Genomic DNA, 25,320 nt, shown 5'->3' on the forward strand with positions numbered 1-25,320 from the left:
ACAAGGGAAATCCCTCTGCTTTCTCTTTTTATCTCAGCTTCTTTCTCAGGCAGGGTTTAGGTGGTGGCAAGACGACTGGCCTCAGCTCTAAGTCCACATCCTGCCTGGCCAAGTCCAATGGCACACACACAGAGAAAAACAGTTCTCAATAGGTTCATTTTAAAAAATTATATTTGAATGTCTTGTGTCTCATTGGGTCTGCCCAGGTCCCAGGAACATCTCCAAAATAATCACTCTGGCCAGGGAAATAATTGACTATTCCAGGTACCCAGCACACCCACCCCAGCCGACTACATCCAAGGCATGGGTACAAGTGATTCCACGGAGAGAAAGTAGAGTTCTTTTCCCCCAAAGAAAGCCTACTGAATGGCTGCTGGTGTGTAAAAGCAAAAAGCATCCACTATAGAATCTGAAAGAAGAGCTTCTGGAACAAAAGCTTAGCAAACTGTCATGTATGAGACTGTCCCGCTTGAATGATAGCACTGAATGTAATTATACAACAAGTTTTCTGCTTCTTACCTAACCTAATTTCATTTCTGTGAAGTGGAAATTTGTGTTTTTTATTTTTAAAAAATTCTTTTCATATGCAGTTTAAAAAAGTACAGCACCATGGGTAAGCAAGACCTGAAACTTTCAAGCCCCATTGGGCCACTTGACAGTCATCTGATATTGAGTCAGTGACTTAACCTCTCTGCACCTGTTTTCCACCTACTCACTAGGGTTAATAAAAGCTGCTTCTCATTATGAGCCTTCATTGAAAGCATGGGCACAAAATACTTAGCACGTAGAGCTGGTAGATGTGAGCTGTTATTTTTTTAAGAGATTTCAAGATGTCACAGACTCACTGCATTGGCCCTGAAAGGATGTTTTGTCTACAGTTTCCAGGTGAGGAAGCTGAACAAAAAGGGGGTAAGTGCTACTGCAAGGTCACACAGTTCACTAGGCACAGAGGTGGTTTGGAATCCAGGATCCCTAGTTCCAAGCAGAGCCAGCTGCATCGTGTTTCAGCCAGGCTCCTACAGCAGTCCAGGACGATAACCCCAGGCCCGGGACATGAAGTCCCCAAACCCAATCTCTTTGAGCATCTGCCTGGGAGGTGAGCTGCATTTTTGCCTTTGTAGTCTCCTCTATGGTGAGGGCAGGCTCTTGTGCCCGAGCTCTGGAGGCGTGATGGTGTGTGTGTGTGTGTGCGCATGTCTGTGTACTTGCACAGGTGTGCTTTGGCCCCACCACTGAGACTTGGCTCCAGGAAGAAACAGCTGTAATCAAGAAGCACGGGGCAGCCACCAGCCTGACCTTGAACCTGTGTCATCTCCACAAACCAGGAGTCATCACTTTGCCAGAATGGCCCCACGCGCCCCATGGTTTCAGGCCCCAAAGAGACAAGCGGAGAATCTTATTAAAGGCTACAGATCCTGACAAGAGTCCGCTCTCCTCTGAACCAGGCAAGAGATGAATGTGCCTGTGATTCTTGTCTTCTCATGAGAAAACATAAGATCTTACTGTGATTATTTAGCGGGTAGATGCCGACCTCCAACCCTGATACACCCAGGGCCCCAGGCCTGCAGAGTGCTGGTGCCCTGAGCCCAGCTCACCAACTGTCTACACGTGTCTTTGGAGAAGACACAGCGTGTAAAGTCAGGCCCCCTCTGCCTCATCCTGACCAGGCGTGTGCCTGGGCCAAGTCCCTGGTCCTTTCTGAACCTGTTTCTTGACCTGTGAAATGGAGATAAGCAAGCTGTCTCAGAGCTGCCATCTGATTTAACGAAATATCATGGACTGGGTGATTTCTAAAGCACATAAATTTATTTCTCCCAGTTCTGGAGACCAGAAGCCTTCAGATTAAGGTGCCAACAGATTCTACGTGGGGAGGGCCCATTTCCAGGTTCATGATGTTCAGTTGCTAAGTCATGTCTGACTCTTTGTAACCCCATGGACTGCAGCACACCAGACTCCTCTGTCCTTCACTGTCTCCCAGAGTTTGCTGAAATTCATGTGTATTGAGATGGTGATGCTATCTAACCATCTCATCCTCTGCCGCCCCCTTCTTTTGTCTTCAATCTTTCCCAGCATCAGGGTCTTTTCCAATGAGTTGGCTCTTCACATCAGGTGGCCAAGTATTGGAGCTTCAGCTTTAGCATTAGCCCTTTCAATGAGTATTCAGGGTTGATTTCCTTTAGGATTGACTGGTTAGATCTCTTTGCAGTCCAAGGGACTCTCAAGAGTCTTCTCCAGCACCACCATTTAAAAGCATCAATTCTTCAGTGTGCAGCCTTCTTTATGGTGCCACACTCACATTATACAAGACTACTGGAAAAACCATAGCTTTGACTATATTGGCCTTTGTTGGCAAAGTGATGTCTCTGCTTTTTAATATGCTCTCTAGGTTTGTCATAGCTTTCCTTCCAAGGAGCCGGTGTCTTCTAATTTCATGACTTCAGTCACTATCCACAGTGATTTTGGAGCCCAAGAAAATAAAATCTGTCACTGCTTCCCCTTTTTCTCCTCCTATTTGCCATGAAGTGATGGGACTGGATGCCATGGTCTTAGGTTTTTGAATGTTGAGTTTAAGCCAGTTTTGTCACTCTCTTCTTTCACCCTCATCAAGAGGCTCTTTAGTTCCTCTTCACTTTCTGCCATTAGAGTGGTAGTATCTGCAGATCTGAGGTTGTTGATGTTTCTCCCAGCAATCTTGATTCCAGCTTGGGATTCCTCCAGCCTGGCATTTCCCATGATGTATTCTGTATATAAGTTAAATAAGCAGGGTGACAATATAAGGCCTTGTCATACTCCTTTCCCAGCTTCATAGATGAAGGCTTTCAGCTATGTCCTCACATGGCAGGAGGGCTGTGGGAGCTTCTGGGGCTTCTTTTATAAGGGCACTAGTCCCATTTCTGAGGGCTCCACCCTCAGGATCTAATCACTTCCCAAAGCCCCCTCCTCTGATATCATCACATCTGGGGTTGGGAGCTCAAAAGATGAATTTGGGGAGGGGCACAAACCTTCAGTCTGTAGCAGATGCTGTAAAGAGGAAATGAAATGATGCATGTGAAAACTACTTTGTAAGCCATAAAGTGCTATATGGGGCTATGGCTGGGATTAAGTCTTAAAAATTGATGCCAGGAAAGTGACTGGACATGGTCCAGAGGGAGACAATCACCGTCTTGGGCAGGTGATCAAACTGGGCTAAGGAGTGACAGTGAAGCCTGCCGGGGAGGCCAGGGTGCCCCAGAGCCGAGGGAGACAAGCTTGAGCCAGTGTCCTGCTCTGTCCGTTGTGGGTGATCCCTTCCCCCGATATACACATGATGACCTCCTACATACACACACATACACGCGCGTGCACACACACGCACACACACACTCTTTCCCCAGCAATGGCAGCTTCAGCTGGAAGCCACTGTGGAAAGAATGGAGAAGGCTGATCAGTGTCATGGCGTCTCCACCTCAACCAAGTGTTACCCTAGAGGAGGAGGCACTGGGGAGAGAAGGCCTCCAAATCCTGTCATATGGGCCCCCTGGTTCTCAAAGCTGCCCGCACATCACACACATTTTGGGAGCTTTGAAAAAACACACACACAGCCCCACAGGTCCTACCCAGGCTCCTCTAAATCAAGATATCTGAAGGTGGATCCTTGGACTCTGTAATTCTCTTGTTGTTGCTGTTTGGTTGCTAAGTCACGCCTGACTCTGCAACCCTGTGGACTGTAGCCCGCTAGGCTCCTGTGTCCATGGGATTTCCCAAGCAAGCATCCTGCAGTGGGTTGCCATTTCCTTCTCCAGGCAATCTTCCTGCTATAATTCTGTAAATGCTCCCAAATGATTCTGCTACACAGCAAGCTGGAAATCCCTAATAGAGTGACCGTTGACTCATAAAGACAGCATCATAAGCAGCCCCTCTTTCTCCTGAGTGTCCCAGCCCTTAGCAACAATCCGCCCCTCCTAGGCCCCTGTGTCAATTGCTTCTGAAAACAGAAATGAGCCTTCTTCAAAGATTTATGTGACTCCTCGCAGACTGAGCTGCCAAGTCCCTGGAAAGGCTGGCATTGGGCGGGGGGCGGGAGGGGGGAGGCGTCGGTGGTGGCAGCTCCCACCCCTGCTGGACAGCTGGATGGGCAGGGTTTCTGGAGCGGGCGTGCCCGCTGGGGCTGGGGCTCCTGTCTGCAGGTGCCCATGTTTACCCAGGGCGAGCTGGAAGGACCTGGTTGCTGAGCCTGGTTCTCGGGAATTTGGACAGCTGTCCCTGGACAGCCACCAAGACTCTGCCTTCTAGACCGAGACGGAGAGCGGAGCACGTGGCCTCTGTGCGGATGCTACAGGTAAGTGGCTTGGTCTTCCTGGTGTTTTCTGCCAGACCGGCATCTGTCACCTTACATTATTGTCATCTTCCATTTAGGTCCCTGCACCGTGATTCTTTTTAAAATAAATAAATAAATATAGGCAAGAGAGGCAGTCTGTGGCAGGGCTCCAAGCTTCTCTTAATTGCAAATTCCCTTAAGTACCACTTCCCTGGGGCTGCAGGCCCTGTCTGCTAGTCAGGACTGCTTCAGCCCGGCTGATTTTTAATAGGCATGTGGTAATTTTCAGCCTCTTCTAACTTTCCCTTTTGTTCACCCGCAAATCCTGGCACGCCCTCATCCTGTGTGGGGGATCTTAAATTATTGGAAGGAAGCTGCCTCTTTCTTTCATCTTCATATTTAAAAGAAAGAAGGAGAAATGGTGGATGACAGAAGAGAGGAGGGAAAGAGAGAGGGAGAGGGTGGGGGATGGAGTGACTGAAATGGACCTGATTGAAACTGGTTCTCAGGTGGGGCTGACAGAGGAGCAATAGGGCTGTGGGCGTTGAGCAGATGTTAAAATGATGATGGACTCACTGCCCTGAGGCTCTCACCCACTCCTCTTGCTCTTGTCCGTCCCTTGAAACCTCATGGGCCTAGAAAGAGTTCACACTCTTGGTCTTTTTTTCCTTTTTAAAATTTTTCATACTGAGGTATAGCCAACATACCATAGGATATTAATTCCAGGCCTAGACACTAAAGGGTTAACCTGGCACAACAGGGGCCTTTCAAGACCACGCTGAGCCTTAAGGCATTTGTTCTGCTTGGTTGGTGCCTTAGAGGATGCTAAATATTTTGAATGTCACCTTGGGCCAAAGCCTGGGGAAAGAAATGGGGGCAGTTTTGCTTTTTTTCTTAGGGGAGATGGAGAGAAGAATGGGGGAATAAAAACTAAAAAACAGAAGTGGCAATCAGTAGGCAGCATCCTAATGGGGCAGGTCAAGTATGCATTGTGTGACTAGGCTTCAGCCTTTGCAAAATGGGCCTGAGCATATCTGTAGCCGTAGCTCTTGGGAACAATGCAAGCCTGTTATCAAAGGTCCCGGCCCTCCGTGAGAGCCCCAAGGCCTTGCTCTGGGAGAATCCGGCTTGGTGTGGGTCTGTCTCCCAAGGAAGCAGGGCTGGTCCCAGGCGGCGCCTGCTGCTGACTTCTTGTAGCCAGGAGAGGTGATGTCTGTGCAGAAGACACAGAAAGCCCCAGGAGAGTCAATATCAGAAACTGCTGGACTGATGCAAAATACACTTGCTAAATTGCCCAGGTGCCCTAGGAAACAGTTACACAGTAATATGGAGGGAGTGAAGGCCAGGAGATGGGAATTGTTCTGGACACTTCATTCTTCCCTGACTCAATAGACCTTCTCTCCTGTGATTGCCAGGCAAGTAAACCTGGCCGGCCTGAGCCCTGCAGGGTCACTAGGGACCTGAAAGCAGGCTCGTCACTCTCTGAAGGCAGTGGCAGCTCTAAGGGGTAGGCCTGAGCAGGAAGTAAGTGGAGCTGAGGAGTCCAAGGCTTTGGGCCCCGAGTCCCACCACCCGGGGACCGCTCAGGACAGTTAGAGCCCTGGAGGCTGGCTGGGCTCTTTCCATTGCTTGAAAAGGAGGGTGAGGTGAGCTGGTCCTCAGCCCCATTGCTCCCACATACCAACCCCTTTAGGCTCAGTTTCTATGGCTCAAACCAAGTGGGAAACGCCACCTAAAACTCAGTGGCACTATTCCTCCTTATTCCCTTAGGGCTGTCTATACATCACCCCTGTTAGAAAGAGAATGGCATTTGGAGCCGGACACAATTGGGGCTTCTCCTTGGAGACTGCGTACTCTGGACCTCACTCAGTCCCAGTTGCCTACTCTGTAAAAATGGGTTGTGGTCACCACAGCCAGGTTGTGGGGAACCACTGAACTGGAGGAAGAGTCTGCCCAGCGCCCGGGCCAGAGTGAGCGCTCAGGCAGTGAGCCGCCCCCTTCCTCGTGGTCATCCACTCCTGCAGCCTCGGCCTCCTTTCTGTAAAGTGTGGGTGCTGATACCCGTCTCCCAGGGCTGTCGAGAGGAGGAAGTGGGCATGGGTGCAAAAGGCCTGGCACTGTAGGCGCCAGACAGATTGAGGCTGCCTCTCTCCTCTTATTCCATCTTCCTGCTTGTTCCCTTCCAATTTAGAAGCAAAACAAACGTATTCCTTTATTTATTTTTGGCGGCATCGGGTATTGGTTGCAGCACGTGCGATCTTTGCTGTGGCATGCAGGATTTTTCATTGTGCCATGCTGGCTTCTCTCCAGTTGTAGCTTGTGGGTTTAGTTGCTTTGCTGCATCTGGAATCTTAGTTCCCCAACCAGGAATCAAACCCATGTCCCAGGCATGTGAAGGCAGCTTCTTAACCACTGGACCACGAGGGAGGTCCCTCCCTTCCAGCTTTGATCCTAGAGGATCCCAGCCTTCCTCTCTAGAGATGGAATTCTGGTTATCTGGGGTTTCAGGATGCTCAGTCAATCTGTATGCATTTCTGACCAGAAACTGCATTCTGCCCCAGGCTCAAGGACCACTGGCTCCATCTGCTGTCATCTGGCTTCTCTCCCGGTTCCCCGTTCTGTCTCAGCAATGCCTGACCTTGCTCTTCCCCAGTACCTCTCTCCTCTGGGGCCCAGAGCCCCATCCCCGCCAGTAATCCTGGCTCTTGGCTGCCCCACACCCAAGGCAGATGGTGTTGAGTAATGGGGCTTCTCCCTTGGTTGGATGGGCCAGCGGAGGCAGAGCTGACTTCAGCATCATGCTGGCATGCGGCTTTTTGGAGCTTAGCACTTTCTCTTCCTTGCTTGAGATCTGGGTGGGGAAGGGGGAGGGAAGCGGGGATGACGGTTTTGGAATCTTTCCTGCAGCAGGGGTATTTGTCGGCAGATTGCTTTCTGAGCCTCCAACTTCCCTGCCACTGAACTTCCCCCGAAGACATCTCTCTTTGTTTGCCTGTATTTCACTCTGTCAGTGTCTAAAAGGCTTCTTCCATGTGCTTTTATATATTCATTTGAAATGACTCCTCCAATATTTAATCTTTATCAGAACCGGGAAGCCTGGTATTTATTTTGCAGGTCAGTTGCTCATCCATTTTCCTTGAGGCCTCTGGCAGGAGGCTGGAGAGCCCGATGCCCCCGGGGGGTGCTGCCATCAACATTAGTCCTGGTGACAGGAGGACAAATCAAAGCCCTGCAGACTACCGGGGAGAAGATAAATCTGGCAAAAGGCTAATGAGCAAACTTGGCTGTGGCAAGAGAGGGCCTCCAAGATTATGGGGTGCAGGGGGGGTCATCTTCCAGGAGGCTGGAGTGAGCAGGCATGTGGTTGACATGGGTTGGGTTTTTCCAGTGAGGCACTGGGCACCAGCATTTAAACTTTCGGGCAGTGGCAAAAGGCAGTGAGCAAGGATGTCACTTCTCAAAGCATCTGACTTGTATCTCCCATGGGAGAGAAGCCCAGGAATGTACTTACACTGCAGCATGAGGAATTTGGGTTAGATACATGAAAGGACTTTTAGAGGATAAGCCTTGACCGGATACTTACAAAAAGTTCCAAAATAGCTTTCTTTTGTAGTTCCAGGGAGGTGGTGCTAGTGATAAAGAACCCACCTGCCAGTGAAGAAGACTTAAGAATGCGGGTTTTATCCCTGAGTCAGAAAGATCCCCTGGAGGAGGGCATAGCAACCCACTCCAGTATTCTTGCCTGGAGAATCCCATGGACAGAGGAGCCCGATGGGTTACTGTTCATAGGGTTGCAAAGAGGCGGACATGACTGAAGCGACTTAGCACACACATAGGTCCAGAGATGGGTTAGAATGCACACTCATATGTCTAAACAGGGGAACGGTCATCTGTTTCATCTCCAGATATGTATGGAACACCTATCTTGTATGGGCACAGTGCTAAGTTCTTAGAATATAAAGGTAGTGCCTAATTGCAAGAAACTTACAGGGGGGTACCTGAAAACCTGATGGCAGTTTTCTTTTAAATCTTAATTTCGTTTGATTAGAAGCGGTTGCTTAGAGCCTTGTGTTACAGAAAATTAGAACTCTTCATCTAGGTTTAGGAAGAAAGCATGTAGAAATCATTTAGCGATGTCTGCACTGGTACAGCATAGTCAGTGGTGTCTGTTGGCCCTGCCAAGGGAAAGGGGCATATCTAATTCACCAAAGATGCTTCAAGCAGCTTCTGGGTGCCCAGTCTTATGCTAGGAACTTGGGGGGAGGGGTGAGGGTAAGTCTTTAGGCAGACTCCCACCGAGTTAGGAAAATAAAGGAAATAGTGATGAAACTCTGTTAATCAGAACTGTCTAAAGTCCTCAACGAGGGAAGCTGGAGGAGCTCATGGCAAAGGGAAGTAGAGGGGGACTGGAATTTTGGGGAAGGCTTCTTGTAGCGGCGAGGGAGAAGGGGGAATTCAGCAGAGGACCCAGGGAAGCCCACCCAGAACATCAATATTCAGCCATCAAAAGCTGTTCTGGAAGAGCAGATGAGAAAGGAGGGACCGAGGAGGGACCGAGGAGGGACCGAGGAGGACAGGAAAGCCCAAGTGAGCCGGCGTGTTCTTCCTTTCTTTTAACTTTCTCTGCCCTCTTCTCTCAGAAGCCTCTCTGGCTGGGAGCAGCCCGCCTGGGCTGGTGCATTTCAAAGCGCTACCTGGGTGGAGGGAGCTGTTCCTGGGGAAGCCGTGCTGACCCTGCTCTCGAAGGCATGTGATGAATATTTTATAGCCCAGATGTAATCCTGGCCACAATTTTCTCTCCTTCCCCTTGCCAGCACCCCTCTCCTCACGGTCCTCCACCTCTACCCCAGCTCCAGTCCCCAGCCGCTCCCAAGTCAGGAAAATCAGTCAAAACATTTATCAGGAATCGGTATGAACCAGCCAAGCGCTGTGAAGAGCTAATCTGTGCAGAGCTAATAAGAATGAACAAAGTCACCACAGACTTCGCCATGGGCATCGCTGATAAGGATTTGTCAGAAGAATTGCAGGTAAAGATCAGAACAGCCCTGGGAAGTGGAATGCAAATACCTCCCTTCCCAGGGCTCTGCCAGCGCCCCCTCTGCGCTGCTCGTGGACTGGAGGCTCTAGAGCAGTCAGAAACTCACCCGGGAGTGGGGCAGGCAGGGAAGACTGCCAGATAGGGGTCCTGCAGAAAAGTGGTGCATAATCAGCTGGGCTAGTGGGAGCATGCATGTGGACAGGGGTGGGGAGCAGAGGGTGGGAAGGGGAAGGAAGAGTTCCTTTCCTCCACTCCTTAGCAGAGGGACCATGGTGTGCAGGCTAATGATGGGGGGATTAGACACAGAAAGTAAGCTGAAACTCTAATGCTTTGGCTACCTGATGCGAAGAACTGACTCATTTGAAAAGACCCCGATTCTGGGAAAGATTGAAGGCAGGAGGAGAAGGGGACGACAGAGGATGAGACGGTTGGATGGCATCACCGACTTGATGGACGTGAGTTTGAGTAACTTTGGGAGCTGGTGATGGACAGGGAGGCCTGGAGTGCTGCAGTCCGTGGGGTCACAAAGAGTCGGACACAACTGAGTGACTGAACTGAACTGAAGATCCTAAACAACTGGGAAGGTGCTGAAGCCCGGAAGAGGGTTTTGGAATTGCCCACCTGGAAACAGTGACAGCCAGAGCGAGGTCCGTGAGTCAGACAGACATGGCTGGGAATCCCCTTCTGACAGTTTCTCACTGCTGAGACCTTGAGACTGTTGTTTCACTTCCCTGAGCCTCAGTTTTCTCATCCATCTATACAACTAGTATTACCTCCGTCATAGGACTGCTTGTGAGAATTAGACAAGGTAACATTCCCACGGGCACGGCACCATGAGTGGCACAGAATAAGGCTCAAAAAATATTAGCTGTTGTCCTGTAAGCAGCTTTACGGGCAGTTTTGCCTACAGACAACTTATAACCTAACGGTATCATCCGGGCATAGACAAACTTTTTCTGTAATGGCTAAGTAATATACAGTTTAGACTTTCAGGCCATATGATCTCAATTGCAATTACTGAACTCTCTTATTAGAGCACCATTGCAGTCACAGACAAAACTAGCATGGCTATGATCCAATTCAGCTTTATTTTAAAGAACAGCTTTACCGTAAGGCTTCCCAGGTGGCTCAATAGGGAAAGAATCCACCTGCAGTGCCAGAGACACAGGACATACTGGTTCAGTCCCTCGGCTGGGAAGATCCCCTGGAGGAGGGCATGGCAACCCAATGCAGTATTCTTGTCTGGTGTATCCCATGGACAGAGGAGCCTGGTGGGCTATAGCCCATGGAGTTGCAAAAGAGTGGCACGTGACTGAAGCAACTGAGCACACACACGAGAACCAGGGAGCCAGCTAGACAGGTTCTGGGGGCGATCGTGTCTCTAGGGGTCTGCAAACTCTTTTTTGAATATCTTGAAAACAAATATTTACTTATTGCAGCATGTGGGATCTAGTTCCCTGACCAGGGATAGAACCCAAGACCCCTGTATTGGGAGCTCAGAGTCTTAGCCACTGGATGACGAGCGAGGTACCAACCTGAATATCTCATGGGGACTTCAAAGGGAGACCAAGGGCCAAGGTGCCTATGAGCCAACAGGCTCCCTGCAGAGGCTGGAGGTAGCTGGAGGGGTAAGAACCCACAGTTTTCAGGCTGTGGATAGGGCATGGGTGGAGGGCAAATTCTAATCAATCTCCGAAAGGATTTCCCTATAAATGAGACATTACTGTCCTGTCTACATTATGTTTCTCCTCTATGCATTTTCACTGTAAAGTTTATTGTGGGGCTGATGCATTTTTACTGCGTCTCCTAAAAGTAGACACATTTTCATCTTTTTCTTGAAATACATATCGTTAAATCTCTCTACCAATTCCTTCTGGCTTATTGGACTTGGGAGCAAGCTGTGAAGAATGATTTGTTTTCAGGCCACAAAGCCACCCCCAAGACAGGCCTCTGTCACACCCCTGTAGCCACAGGGGAGAGTCAAAGTAGGCAGAGAGGGAGGCTTTGGTGTGGGTGTAAATGAGGTTTTGGAATAACATTGGTTTCCCGGTCCCTCACATGTTTTAAAATCTGATAGTTTTCTCAAGTGCTGAACTTGCCTCTCTCCCAGTGCAATAATATTGTCTTGCATTTGTGTGGGGCTTTACAGCATAGAAAATACTTTCAATATATGTATTACCTCTCAGTCCTCACCACCACTCTGTGAAGAAGCCAGCAGATCCATGGAAATTGTTTCTGTATCACAGAGGGATAAACAAGACTCAGAGAGTCTGACCTAGGACATTTGGACACCTGTGCAAGATCATGGGAAGTGAATAGTGACCCCCAAAGATACTGGGTCTTAATTGTGGAAGCCATGAATGTGTCCTTATTTGGAAAAAGTGATTAAGGATTCTGAGATGGGGGACATTATCCTGAATTTTCTCCTGTGGAAAATGCCCTGGAGAAGGACTCTTGCCCCGGGAGGGTCAGGTTTACGGAGATGATTCTGAGCTTAGCCAATCAGTTAATATGAAATGAGCCGTTGGTGAGGTGCTCAGAACTTCACAGAGAATTGGAAGCAGTGGTCCATAGCCTTAAGATGCTCACGGGCTGGCTCAGGAAGAAAGAGACACAGGCTTGAAACAATTAGCCAAGGGAACAGGATAGTGCTTGATGAAGTGCCTGCCTACGACATATGCACCTTAATTCCTGAGCTCATCAAGCCTCTAGCGCAGCTTGGAAAATGCCCTGGCTTCTCCATGGAGGGTCCAGGAAGAGGACCAAGCACTGCATGGACAGCATGATCCCCCAAGGGCCTCTGAGATCCTTTGCTTTAGGCATATTATTGGTGTAAAGCAATGCGCTCTACAGTCCAGGCATTTTCCTCCTGTTTTGAGGATGGAAATGACCATGTCCAGGCAGGGTCAGTGACCAAGTGCCAGATGTCCAGGCTCTACCCAGTGGAGGGGATGGTGAGGGTGACATCAGATGTGATCTCAAGGAGGAGGTAGGGGCAATAAAGAGAAGAGTGAAAATAAATTAAAACAGAATTGGTTTCTTGTGTCTAATGGAGTTTTTCTTTCTCCGTGTCTTTTCGTTTTTTTTCTGAAACAGCATTTGGCATATGTAATAAGATGCTGTCTGAAGCTACTCCAAGGAGTTGGAACTAACCTAAAAAAAAAAAAAAAAAGAGATGGAGTGGGAGGGGGCTCAGCTTCCCCCAAACTCCCAAGGTCCCAGGGAAGTCTCAGCTATCCTAGGACCACCCTGATGTCCAATCCCGGACAGCCCAGTTAGGAGCGCCCTACCCTCTGACCCGGGCTTTCCCAGTGGCTCAGTGGTAAAGAATCCACCTGCTAATGCAGCAAACGTGGGTTTGATCCCTGGGTTTGGAAGATCCCCCGGAGAAGGAAATGGCAACCCACTCCGGTATTCCTGCCTGTGAAATCTCAGGACGGAGGTGCCTGGTGGGCTACAGTCCATGGGGTTCCAAAGAGTCAGATGGACTGAACGCCAAACTACAAACCCTCTGGCCCACCTCTGGGAAAGTGGGCAAAACCCCAAATGTAAATATCCTAATTGGCATCTCATTAGTACAAGCTGAAAAGTCCATTGTTATGGAAGAGAAATCTCCCAATCCCCCACCAATTAATCTTTGGCTACTGGAGGCTCGTGCTCACCATATCAATAGGGGCCCGGGGCTCTGGAATGAGCTGGGAAAGGGGAAACAGTGACAAGCAGGATCTCTGAGGTGGAGAACTCCACCCTCCTGGGGTCCAGGCTCTGGCTACCCTCCCTGGGGAGTGTCCCCGCTGCAAGTGCAAGGAAGACGCCTGCTGCTGGGTCATCCCACGGGCAGTGCTGAGGGGGTTGCCGTGGCAGACAGGATGGGCGGTGGACAGCTGTGATGCACACCTGTAGTTTCTTTTTTTGCGGGGGGAGGGGGGGTGGTGGTCAGAGGCATCTGAGTATTTTGCTGGTAGGATGGGTAGTCCCCACATTCTGAGTCTTGCTGGGACACAGATCATGCTCTTCTCTAAAAAAAGGGACAATTCTAGCTCTTGCTTTCCAAGCAGGGTGGGCACGTGTCCTCCAGTGAGCCAATCTGGTCCTCCCACCTTAGACTGATCCGCCCAGCATCAAAGACAGAGAACAAGGGAGATCCGGGTGAGGTGGCTCATGAAGCTGGTGGTGACGCTGGTGCCCTCCAAGGAGGGCCAGGCATCCCTTTAGTCTCTAGTTCTGTGGCTGCTCAGTCACCCATTTCCAAGCCTGGTCTTCCTGATGACCTTCCTGAAAGCTGGGAACCCCTGGACATCTCTTAAATAAATTCATTTTCTGCTAAATCTGCCAGAGTTGGTTCTCTTGCTGGAGCTAACACATCTGACTACAGTCATACATTTCAGCAGATGGAACAGGAGGCCAGGAGGGAAATTCAGATTTCTGGAGAACGTAGCATGGACTGGGCTCCGGAATTGTTCCATCTGATTCTTACAAAGCGCTTTGAAATACCTAATGAATCATTTCCTACACTTTCCAGTTGAGGAAGCAGTGGGCTCTACAGTAAGTGGTAGAGACCCTTTGAGAGCCAGGTTGCTGCCATCCTCCTCTGGGTTTTGCTCCACGCCATGCCCCTCCAGGTCCTTTTGCCCCCACCCCCACCATGGCCCAAACAAAGGGAGTAGGTGTCATGCTTTTGGACTGCCCCCTCTTTCTGGATCATCCCCATTCATATTTTAGGAGTTGATGTACACTTTTCCTGGGCAGTTCCCCCAAGACCCCACACCGCAGGTCAGAGCTGATGCTCCTCTTCCCTGCTCCGGCGGTGTCTGAGCCGGTCCTGTCCTAGCACCGCTCCTCTGCTCCCCGATGTTGCTCATCTTTTTAAGCCCAAGAATGACGCCTTTGACTCACTGCTCTCCTAATGTTAGCATCTAGCACACCACCTCACACTTTTTAATGGGCTCAATAAATGCTTTTCAAATGAAATTAATAAATCATCCAAATCTGGGCAGTACAAATAAAACCGAGTAGTTAAAATTTTCACTGCAAGAGGCACCATCTGACCCAATAGAGGGAAACCTCCTTTGTGTTTTCATGGTAGAACTCAGAAGCAGAGATGGTCTGGTTATACAGAGACCTTTGCTCTAATGAGGATGATTCAAGGATGAATTCAGGGCTGGGTTCTTATACAGACAAGCCTCCTTTGGCCTTGGGGCTGGTTGTTAGCGAAGATTTGCTGTGGGGCCAAGGCAGTGATGGTAGCTGCGCCTGCTCCTGTCTGCACACTGCCTCGCTGTGAGTTCATACAGTTCCCCTGGGTGATGGTGGATGCCTGTGATACACTTCGCATCTCCAGCTTTCCACTCATACGTCCTGAGAACAGCCCAGCCCATGAACTTTTTCTGGAAAATGAATTTTAAGATACCAGGGCAAAGGAAAGCAGCCCAAGGGATGGTGAGAGTGGTTGGGTGGGCGGGGGCGGGGGAGGGGGTGGTCGTCACTCAGCCTGGTTCCCTGCTCCCTCACTGGGCTGTACTGACATTCTGGCTACAAGAGACACTTTGCCTGTAGGCGGCGCTGCCTCTGCCAGTCGGTTCTGAGAGGTCACATCTGCATGTCTGCATTCAGAAAAACTTTTGATCAGGTGAGCACTCCATAAACAGGACTCAAAAGACCGTCCCAGGCCACCTGTTCTGCATCCACAGGTGGCCTTAGGAGGCAGCTCTTGTCTGAGAGAACTTCCCTCCGTTTCATTATAAAACTCCACTTTCTGTGGCCCAAGGTCTCCACCTGCCTGGAGCTCAGCTGAATGAAGCGGGGGCAGAAGACTGTCCTTGGATTGTTCTCATCACTAAGTAATTTCCAGGCAGCTAGGCGGGAGTCTCGGAACCACGCGAAGTGTTGTCTGGAGAAATCTTGCCCAGATATAACATTGAGACAACATTTAAAACCTCATTTAAGTGAACACAAAGAGAGGGCTCCTGGGTAAAAGAGACTTAATTAATCTCGTTTCTGTGTAGATACTTTTAATTAAATGTAACTCCACATTCCTTCCAAATAGATTGGAAGGGCCGGGCAGTCTTGCCACATGGTGGGGCTGAGTTGAGGGAGGCCAGCAGGTGGGTTCAGGTAATCAGAGGCACTGGGAAGTGCGCTGCCAGCCCAGGGCTAGAAAGCTGGGATGCAGCCCGCCTCCTTCTCTCTCCCTCTCTGAAGCCAGATGTCCCTCCAAGTATTGGCTCTGCCTTCCCGCCAACCCTTGAACGCCTCCTCTTTCTTCATCCCTCCAAGCTCAGCTTCAGTGCAGACCCTTGACATCCATCTCCTGGTGATGGCAACCATCTCCTCATTTCTTCATCTTCCCAGACTCCACCTCTTTTAGTCCATTCTTTAAAAAAAATTATTTATTTGTTCATTTTTGGCTGTGCCGGGTCTTCTCTGCTGCACTGGTCTCTGGCTGCAGTGTGTAGGCTTCTCATTGTGGTGGCTTCTCTTGTTTTGGAGCAGAGTCTAGGGCACAGGGGCTTTAGCAGCTGTGGTTCCCACGCTCTAGAGCACAGATTCAGTTATTGCGGCTCATGGGCTTAGCTGCTCCACAGCACATGGGATCCTCCCCGACGAAGGAGCAAACCTATGTCTCCTGCACTGACAGGCATATTCTTTACCGCTGAGCTACCAGGGAAGCCCTCTTTTAGTCCGTTCTAATTCATCCAGCTAAGTGATTCTTTGTTTCCTACATCTATAGCTCTGTTTCTGTTTTGCAGATAAGTCATTTGTACCCTTTTTTTAGATTCTACGTATAAGTGATATCATATGTTATTTGTCTTTCTCTATCTGACAATTCACTCAGTGTAACAACCTCTAGGTCCATTTATGTTGGTGCAAATGGCATTATTTCCTTCTTTTTTTATGGCTGAGTCATATTCCATTGTATTTAAATGACTCTTCTTAAATTCTTACTTTCACTGTAACTATTACACCCCTGGTCAATAGCTCAAAATAACTTCCAGCGTTCAGGTTAAATGCAAGATTTTCCTCTTGGAGTGGCCAGAGAAGGGTATCTTGGAAGTTTGCTCAAGTTGAGGAGTGGCTATAGTGTCTGGAGAAGAAAACAAGATGAGGTGGATCCAAGAAGAAGTTTCCTGGCGTGGAACCAACCAGAGTCAGGCAGACCATATAACAAGCCCCCTTGAAGAGTCTAGCTACAGGGGGGTTTAGATCTGAGGCAGCAGGAACTGCAACATCTAAAAGAGAGGCAGAAATCCAACTGCAGGTGATACTTAGAGAAACTTTTTGATCCTTGAGAAGTTAACCACAGGGACTTTTTATAGGGTAATTGATGCCCATGGCCTGGAGAAGGCAATGGCACCCCACTCCAGTACTCTTGCCTGGAAAATCCCATGGATGGAGGAGCCTGGTAGGCTGCAGTCCATGGGGTCACTAAGAGTCAGGCATGACTGAGCGACTTCACTTTCACTTTTCGCTTTCATGCATTGGAGAGGGAAATGGCAACCCACTCCGGTGTTTTTGCCTGGAAAATCCCAGGGACGGGGGAGCCTGGTAGGCTGCCGTCTACGGGGTCGCACAGAGTCGGACACGACTGAAGCGACTTAGCAGCAGCAGCAGATACCTTGGCCAGAGAGGAGAGACCAGTTTGGTATGGAGGGAGGGTTACACTATAGCTGTGGCAAAGACTGGTTGTTGCCCAGTACCTATGTTTCTCCTTTTAATCCTGGCATGGTTCAACCACTGTTTTTTGTTTGTTTTTACCTTGTCTCAACTCACCTGCAGATAAATGGGGTCAATGAAATGTGGGTGGAAGCGATGCATGCCATTTCCAGATCCAGCCCCGAAAATCGCTTCCGAGGCCTTCTACATGATGTCTTTTGCTCAGCATCTGGCTGAACGAAGCGGATCCATGAGAGGACTCCAAGGCTCTAGAGAATGACAAGGAAATTAGATAGATGGATCCTGAGTCTCCAACTGTACCACCATGTTGGACTGTGACATGATCTCACTCATGCACTATGGCAAGCCACTGAGAGTTGGGGATTGTCTGAGGCAGCAGTTAATCTGTCCTGACTGATACATTAGGTGTCCTGCATTAGGCATACATTAGGAGCACAGAGAAGAAAATGGAGCAGGTGGACTGGACCACCTTTAGCTTCCGCAGTGAGGGCTTGTGAAGGTTGCTTCATAAGAATAGAGCCATCTCTCAGCCTTATCGGCTTCTGTGGGCCCTTCTTCTCTGTTCCTCTATAAACTTGAGGTGGCCCCTGATGACTAGCAGAAGAGGAGGAGAGTTAGAGTAACTGTGTTAGTCAGCTTTCTGCTGTGATGCTACTACAAAGCTTCCAGTTTGCAACAAGCGGCATTCACAGGCCTCACTCACAGACTTGTTTGTAGATACGGTGGCAGCCCTGCTTCAGGCTTAGGACTGTGTTCAGATCTGCTCCACGTGTCTCTAGTTCTGGGATCGCAGCCTCGCGGCAGATGGTGGAGGCACAAGCCACCGAGCTAAACCACGCAGGCAGGCTTCAGCTCCCACTCACAGTGCCTCCACTCGCATCCCATTCATCAAAGCAAGTCACAAGCCCAGAGTCAATCGGGTGGAGATGTTTACCCTGCAGACTGTGAGACTCAGTGGAGTCTGAAGGGAAGAAGGATTGTAGAGAATTAATAAGGCATTGTGTGTGTGTGTGTGTGTGTGCTCCGTCATGTCTGATTCTTTGTGACCCCCATGGACTGAAGCCCACCAGGCTCCTCTGTCCACGGAATTTTCCAGGCAAGAAAACTGGAGTCGATTTCTATGCCCTCCTCCAGGGGATCTTCCTGACCAAGGGATCGAACCAGCATCTCTTAAGTCTTCTGCATTGGGAGGTGGGTTCTTTATCATAGTGCCACCTGGGGTACGTATGTCTGAACCACTTTCCTGTACTCCTGAAACTAACACAACATTTCAACTATACTTCAATTAAAAACAGTCTCATTTTCTCATCCTGCTGTGAGTGACTGTGCACCTTTGGCAAGTCACTTCTCTCTGGGCCTCGGTGTAACTACTGGGACATGAGAGAGGTGGGCAGGGTGATTTCTAATGTGCTTTCGAGCTCGTATTGTTGAAGACTCTACGACACTGTTCTCTGTGATCCTAAGCCCTGACCTCTGAGATCCTATTGTCTTCAAGCCAGAGGTGTGTGCTCTGCCCCAGCAGAGAGTCTGGGAGGGGCTGCTTTCTGCAGAGCCCTCCCCACCCAGGGACAGTGGGGAGGAAAGAGGAGCTTGAAAGCAGACTCAAGTATATTTCTGTGCACTTCTAAAAGCCCTTAGATCAGGCTGCTCAGGGCCTGATAATTTTTCCATTAAGAGGAAATAATTTTCTGGGTCTGTTTTGGTTGTATTTATCTGCAGTTGACAGCATCAGCCGCCGCAGCCGTGACACGCCGCCCGTCCCCCAGACCAGGCATGTGCTTGTGGGGGAAGCAGAGGGTAGAGGTCTCCGCATCTCCCATCCTGGATGAAGGGACCAGACAGCTACCGCCCGACCCCGGCATCCATCTCATCTGACCCAGCCATGACCTCAGGTACCTCCCACTCCATTTTCTTTCCTAAAAAAGAGAAACATAAACAACAGCCCTACCGAAAAACCCACCGTTGCGCCGCCTCCACCCCAGGCCCCCCGCCTCCTGCCTATCGCTTCTTCTAAGCTGGCTTGACAATAACCATTCATCACAAAAAAGAAAACAAAGTACGGAGAAACAAAAACCAATCTAAGGCCGCAAATTGACGTCAAACTTTGAAAAATGGACTGTGAGGTGGTGGTGCAGCGAGCTCCTTCTGCTTTTCAGAGCAGATGGGCCTGGGCAGCGCCTGTCACAAGCCGACATGGCCCCAAGTTCAGCTTGGAGGTGATTATAGTCCAGGGAGCAGATCTGACTTTCAGAGGTGACATTGGGCGGAGGAGGGGAGGAAGAGTCCTCGGGGAATTGTGGGCAAAGGAAAGTCACCTCTGGTGCTGGGAGGATGCTCCTCCTGAGTGAGGGTCTTGAATGGGCCAGGCCCGGAAGACAGTAATTCTGGCTCCATGCCATCCTACTGGATTCTGTTCCTTGTGGAGCTGGGGTATGAATGCCATCCTCGCAGATCTGGCTTTAGGAGAGGGAAGGAAGAATTCACAGATCTGGGTTCCTCACACTTGTACATGTAGAGGCCTTTACCAAGTTCAGGGCACTTTCAGAGTCTCGATTTCACTCCAGGCAAGCTGGGGGAATAAGCAGAGTGGCTTGTCTTGTTCCAGAGCTGAGAGAATAAGTTGCAAAGGCACTCTATAACTCACCCAGAGGGACAGGGTTGGACTTGAACCTAGGTCTTTCTGGCTCCAGAGCCAATGATTGTTTTTGTTTTCAGGACATGTTGAACTGGTAGCAGTGTGAGGCATCATCACAGATGCCTAGGTTTTTCAGAAGAGGACTCTCAAGACCGAAGAGGACAGCTGATTTAGTTAAGGTTCCAAATTTCTCAGGGTCTAGAGTGTGGGTTTCCTGAGCCCCAAACTAGTTGAAAGGGCCGTGCCTTGAGACAGGGCGCTCAGGGCCAGTGAAATGGGACAACCCTGAGGGATGGGATGGGGAGAGAGGTGAGAGGGGGATTCAGGATGGGGGACACATGTACACCCATGGTTGATGCATGTCCTTGTATGGCAAAAACCACCATAATATTGTAAAGTAACTAGCCTCCAATTAAAATAAATTAATTAATTAAAAAAAAAAAAAAAGAAAGGGCCATGCCTGCAAAACCCCAGTGAAAGCTAGGAATCCTCCAGTGGGATTCCCCTGGGAAGCAACTAGGATGGTGATTGGTGAGGGCCAGATGGGATGTTTCATTCCTTGACTTCCTATTAAGGGATGTGGTACCTTCTGTCACTTAGACTAGACCCGCGGCAGCCAAAGGATAACAGAGAGATGGAAGGGACGGCCATTTGTTGTTGTTCAGTTGCTAAGTCATGTCCAACCTTTTTGCGACCCCATGGACTGCAGCACACCAGGCTCTGATGTCCTTCACTATCTTCTGAAGTTTGCTCAAATTCATATCCATTGAGTCAGTGATGCCATCCAAATATCTCATCCTTTCTCCTTCTCCTTCTGCCCTCAGTCTTTCCTAGCATCAGGGTCTTTTCCAATGAGTCAGCTCTTGGCATCATGGTACCACAGTACTAGAACTTAGCTCTAGCATCAGTCCTTCTAAAGAATATTCAGGGTTGATTTCCTTTAGGATTGACTGGTTTGATCTCCTTGCTGTCCAAGGGACTCTCAAGAGTCATATGTTTTTGTCTTTTCATACTGTTCTTAGGGTTCTTCAGATAAGAATACTGGCGTGGGTTGCTGTTTCCTCCTCCAGTGGACCACACTCTGTCAGAACTGTTCATTGTGACCCACCTGTCTTGAGTCTGCAGGGCATGACATGGCTCATAGCTTCATTAAGTTATGCAAGACCCTTCACCACAATAAGGCTGTGATCCATGAAGTGTGGATGGCCATTGGCCCCCAGCTAACCACGTGTGAAGAAGGGTTATTCTGTTTTCCCAAGGAAACCACTCTTCCCTCCCTTCTCCTCTTGGAACCATACACCTGCTCTCTAGGCTGCTCACTGATGCCCTTGCATGCTAAGTCGCTTCAGTTGTGTCTGATTCTTCATGACCCTATGGGCTATACTCCACCAGGTTCCTCTATCCATGGGATTCTCCAGGCAAGAATACTGGAGTGGGTTGCTGTGCCCTCCTCCAGGCAATCTTCCCAACTCAGGGATTGAACCCATGTCTCTTACACTTCCTGTGTTGGCAGATGGGTTCTTTACCACGAGGGCCACCTGGAAAGCAAGGAGCAGCAAACACTGTGGGCATCCCCCACCCCCTCTCCGCCTGCAGACAAACTTCCTTCTCTTCTGATCCATTTCTTCAAGGCTTGCCCTCTGTAAGAGGATCCAGCTAATCTGACAGGCTTAGTGAAGGTGGACTGCCTGGGTTCAAATCCGGGTTCCACCATGTATTAGCCCCACATCCCTGGGCAAGTTAATTAACCTAGCTTAGCTGCAGTTTCCTTATCTGAGAAATGAGACTAATCATACTTACTTCATAGGGTTATTGGGAGTTTAAATGAATTTATGTAAAGAACTTAGCACCATGCCTGAAGCATAATAAACATCCGATAAGTGTTAGTTATTTTTAGTTTTTAAACCTATTCATGTTCCTATCTGGGTGGAGGCTAATGACTCACTCATTCTGAAGTTAAAATAGATGTGTTTTTCCAGAGATCTAATTGAGGAAAGGCCTTACCAGAAAGAGATGGAGATTTTAGTCCCAAGACACTCCTCTGGGACAGAACCACTTTGAGTAGTGGGGTCTCCCACATAGAGAATTCCATCGACGATATAGGTTGCAAAGAGTCAGACACAACTGAGCAACTTTCACTTTCACTTTCAAAGGGCTTCACTGATAGCTCAGTTGGTAAAGAATCCATCTGCAATTCAGGAGACCCTGGTTCAATTCCTGAACCAGGAAGGGAAGATCCACTGGAGAAGAATACCCACTCTGGTATTCTTGGGCCTCCCTTGTGGCTCAGCTGGTAAAGAATCCACCTGCAATGTGGGAGACCTGGGTTTGAGCCCTGGGTTGGGAAGGTCCCCTGGAAAAGGGAAAGGCTACCCACTCCAGTATTCTGGCCTGGACAATTCCATGGACTGTACAGTCCATGGGTTCACAAAGAGTTGGACATGACTGAGCGCCTTTCACTTTCACTTTCAGCTAACCTCAGAGCACATCATAAGCTCCAGGGATGGATCACCAGCTGAAGTTTGGATCTGTCTGCTAAGATCCTGATTTGAATTAGAACTCCTCAGCTGAAACATGGAGCAGGAGGCTTTAGAACTACAGCTAGGTGACAAAGGGGACACAGGTGGGTGAGTGAAATGGGGCAGGGCAACAGCTCCCCAGGGGCTGGGTACCATCTCAGCAGAGCCAGGTGGGACATACATGGGATTTGCATCCAATGACCCAGATTCCAGGATTGCCTCTTACCCTCCATCTATTAATGATACATATTTGGAGAAGGTATTTCATTTCTCTAAACTCCTATTTTCTCTTTGGGACAAGGCTGACATAGATATTGTAGATAAAAAAGCACTTTGTAAATGACATACTAAGGTATTATTTTTTGCTTTGCATAGCTTTTGATTGAAGTAAAGTAATTTTAGATTCAGTAAATACTCAACTAGTGCTTCCCTGGTGGCTCAGCGGCAAAGAATCCACCTGCCGATGCAGGATACCCAAGAGATGAAGTTTCTCTCCCTGGGTTGGGAGATCCCCTGGAGAAGGGCATGGCAACCCACTTCCGTATTCTTGACTGGAGAATCCCATGGAGAGAGGAACCTGGAGGGCTACAGTCCATGAGGTCGCAAAAGAGTCATGCATGACATAATGACAAAATATACTCAAATACTTATGAACTCTGTAGGGCAGAGCAGGGATCCCTGAACGGACACTCAAGTGGTGTAGAGGGGAGGGGAGAGGTTACTGAGGAAACGGGCATCTCATAAGTGGCGGAGGGCAGGGCTGCAGCACTGCAGGGCTGCATGGGCAGTGAGGGTGATGGTGAGTGAGCTCACAGTGGCCCTTGGGCACTGCTTCTCAGTCTCACTCGGTAGCCTGGTGTTCCCTTCTCAGCATCTGGCTTTTCTTTGTGCACCTGCTCTGTTCCTCCTCCATTCGGTCACCTTACACTTCATCCTTTCTCCTCACTTACTATTTCAACCGACTTGTGCCCATGTCCCCCTCAGTCCTGTCTTTACACAGGCTTTCTGCTATGCCACTCACTACCGCCAATGGCAGTTTTCCTCTGACAGTCTTCGCTCAAACCCCAGGAAGAACCTGATCTTTCTTATTCCCCTATACCATAGATCACTAGCCTAAGGATCAGTTTCTCTTAGGTTCCATGTCCACTTCTTATGGACTCATCTCAGGCTGAAAGAGTGGGGTCATGTGCTACTTACGTGATGGGGGTTTAAGGTGCGGCAAGTTCCCTTAGAATGGACTATAGAGGGGTTAGGAAGTGACCAGCTGTCGTCAGACATCTAGGGAAGTCATAATGTCTCAATATCAAACTCTCCAAATTCTCATCAGTAGATGATGTAGATTATTATGTAGATTAAGTGAGTTGGTTAGTAAAGTGCCCAAGGTAAATCAGGTCCCTCCTCCCTATCCCCATGGCCACTTGCTTTCTTTTTTATCTTTTTCATTTTATTGGAGTATAGTTGATTTATAACTTTGAGTTAGTTTCAGGTGTACAGCAATGTGATTCAGTCCTACATATACATATATTCATTCTTTTTTAGATTCTTTTCCCATATACGTTATCACAGACTATTAAACAGAGTTCCCTGGATATACAGTAGGTCCTCGTTGATTATCTATCTTACATACAGTAGTGTGTGTATGACAATCCCAAGCTCTTGATTTATCCCTCTCCCCTACATTTCTCCTTTATTAACCATAAGGTTGTTCACAGTATCTGTAAGTCTGTTTTGGTTTCATAAATAAGTTCGTTTGCATCATTTTAAAAAAATTAGATTCCACATATGAGCGGTATCGTATGATACTTGTCTTTTCCTGTCTGACTTATTTCACTTGGTATAATATCTAGGACCATTTATGTTGCTGCAAATAGCATTCTTCCATTCTTTTTTATGGCGAGTGGTGCTCCATTGTATGTTCACCACGTCTTCTTTATCCATTTATGTTGATGCACATGTAGATGGTTTCTCTGCCTTGACTATTACAAATAGTGCCCACAGTCACTTTCTTAATTCAGGCCTTTCCCATCTCTCACCTGGAATAACCCAATAGTCCTCCAACTGGACTCTTGACTTCCAATTTCGTACCTCCCCTCGTTGGCTCAAACCCATTTTAAACAGAACTGCCATACTGAGCTTTTTAAAATGTGAAGCGCTATGACATCAAGGACTGGTGAGGATGAGAAGAAACAGGCATCCTTTATTTTTCTGATAGACTGTATATTGCTACAATTGTAGGAAAAGTAAGCTAGTGCTTCTATAAAAATTTAAAATCCTGTAAACTTTGATTCTGCGTTCCCACTTTTGCTAATCTATCCTATGGGAATAAAAGCACCTGTGTGTGCTACTACATGGGAAAGACTATTTATTGGAGCGCTATTGTAGACGTCAACATAATTGTAAATGATCTAAATGTCCCACAGTAAATGGTTGAATAAATTTACTACATCCATGCACTGGAGAATTAAATAGACATTTTTAAAAAATGAGCTAGTTCTCTATCTATTGACTAGAATATGTGTTGCTATAAGCAGGTTTTTTAGTAAAGGATATGATGTAGTTTAAAAAAAAATCAGTACAAGAAATGCACTCATATTTGCGTGATAAACACAGAGACTGGTGTGGAAAAATTGCTGTGTGTAGGGCAACAGTTCTCAACTTTTGCAAGTATCAGAGTCACCTGAAGGGCTGGTAGTCCTTGCATTTACTCCACTGTTTTTTTTTTGGGGGGGGGGGTAATTGACACATAACGTTATATTGGTTTCAACTGTACAACACAGTGATTTGATATTTGTATATATTGTGAATGCTCACAATAGGTCTAGTTAACACCTGTCACCACAGACAGGTACAAGTTTTTTTTCTTATAATGAGAACTCTTATGATTTACTTTCTTAGCAACTTTCCAGTGTTTGAGACAGTATTGTTAATTGTAGTCAGATTGCATTTCTAACAAGCTCCTGGAAGATGGAATGCTATTCTTTCGGGGAACAAACTTGGAGAATCGCTGGTGTAGAGGGGTAATGGAAATGAAGTGAAAGAAATTATGAAAGTTTCCCTCACATAGCATTTTGTTCTTTCACCAGTTTTCATACACTTAGGTAACTGTTACCAGTTTTTAAAAATTCATTTATTTTTAATTGGAGAATTGCTTTACAGT

Source organism: Capra hircus, chromosome 15 (assembly GCF_001704415.2).
Source record: "Capra hircus breed San Clemente chromosome 15, ASM170441v1, whole genome shotgun sequence".
NCBI lineage: Eukaryota > Metazoa > Chordata > Mammalia > Artiodactyla > Bovidae > Capra > Capra hircus.